This window comes from Rutidosis leptorrhynchoides, chromosome 1, assembly GCF_046630445.1.
Source record: "Rutidosis leptorrhynchoides isolate AG116_Rl617_1_P2 chromosome 1, CSIRO_AGI_Rlap_v1, whole genome shotgun sequence".
Taxonomy (NCBI): Eukaryota; Viridiplantae; Streptophyta; class Magnoliopsida; order Asterales; family Asteraceae; genus Rutidosis; species Rutidosis leptorrhynchoides.
This window is the reverse complement of record NC_092333.1, coordinates 186110066-186111623: the sequence shown is the minus strand read 5'-3', so window position 1 is coordinate 186111623 and position 1558 is coordinate 186110066. Positions and strand designations below refer to the sequence as shown.

At 37.5% G+C, this 1558-nt stretch overlaps 1 non-coding gene across 1 annotated transcript; it reads right to left on the bottom strand.

Annotated features, from left to right (window-relative positions):
- Positions 1–1210: 1210 nt before the first annotated feature.
- LOC139887098 (small nucleolar RNA R71) lies at positions 1211–1317 on the bottom strand. Its single transcript, XR_011772944.1, has one exon. It is a non-coding gene; the product is annotated as a small nucleolar RNA R71 (small nucleolar RNA).
- Positions 1318–1558: the final 241 nt, after the last annotated feature.

The following is a 1558-nucleotide window of genomic DNA, read 5'->3' as shown; positions in this document are numbered from 1 at the left end:
TTTCGGGTCTAGTGTATGTTCTAACACTACGCAAAGGGTGCAAAACATTTAAGTTTGATAATTGGGTGCCCGGGATACAAACAACAACTTTGGAATGCAAATGATTTTGATAATCATCTTATACTAAATCTTGTGGTTCAAATACAACGTTTACTAAAACACCTATGATTTCACCAACGTTTTTCGTTGATAGTTTTCTATATGTTTCTCAGGTTCATACTTGGCTATTTGATACATGCTTCCGCGTACACTCATACTTGCTTGGAGTCGAGCATACATGCATACACTCTGATTTCTTGCTTGGGGTCAAGCATACATACATACATACGCTAGTGATAGCACCTTTGGATTCAAACATATTGTTTACATACTTACGCTATTTATAGCAACCGCGATTTTAAACTAATTATGTCGTAAGTTACCTCATTTATAATTTATACTTTTGCAAACTTAAAATTTTTGTCGAACGGTTTTGTAAACTAAACTTTGCAAGCATGATACGTTTCAAAAGAATGCGACATAATTTTAGTCAAACGAGTCTCATATAGGGACTACGACCACGTTTCGGGACCTCAGTTAGCGACGCCGTCAATGACGATTTTGGTCGGGTCGCCACACCGTTGATTTTTCTTTAGAATCATCATCTAGTCGACCAAGTACTCCAATTCAAATTTCTGATAATCCATTTTTTGAACCCGACCTCACAATTGAGAATCCGGAGGATATTCAAGGACAATTCCAAGATCCTGAAACACTAATCATTCCTCCTGAACCACAAACTGTTAAATCAGAATCCTCTAGTGATTCAAATTCAACAAATTCAATTATGGAAGTAACGGAACCTCTAAGTATGGAAGACCGAATGAGAGCCACACGCACTGGCCAAGGTCACGCCATTATTAAGCCAGATATTAATGCGCCAGATTATGAAATCAAAGGACAAATCCTACACATGGTAACTAATCAATGCCAATATAGTGGTACGCCAAAAGAAGATCCAAACGAACATCTTCGTACCTTTAATAGGATTTGTACTCTATTTAAAATCAGAGAAGTTAACGATGAACAGATCTATCTCATGTTATTTCCCTGGACTTTAAAGGAAGAAGCCAAAGATTGGTTAGAATCGTTACCTGAAGGGGCGATTGATACATGGGATGTTTTAGTTGAAAAATTTCTTAAACAATTCTTTCCGGCATCTAAAGCTGTGAGACTTCAAGGAGAAATTGTTACGTTCACACAAAAGTTAAATGAAACATTATATGAAGCGTGGACAAGATTTGGAAATTTGTTGAGAGGATGTCCGCAGCACGGTTTAGACACTTATCAAATAGTACAAATATTCTACCAAGGATGCGACGTTGCTACACGAAAAGACATCGACATAACAGCTGGTGGTTCCATTATGAAGAAAACCGCAACTGAAGCTTACAAAATTATTGATAACACAGCCTCCCACTAGCATGAGTGGCATCAGGAAAAAGATATTTTTCGTTCATCTAAAGTGGCTAGAGCCAATTCTAGCCATGACTTTGATTCCGTTTCCGCAAAAATAGAT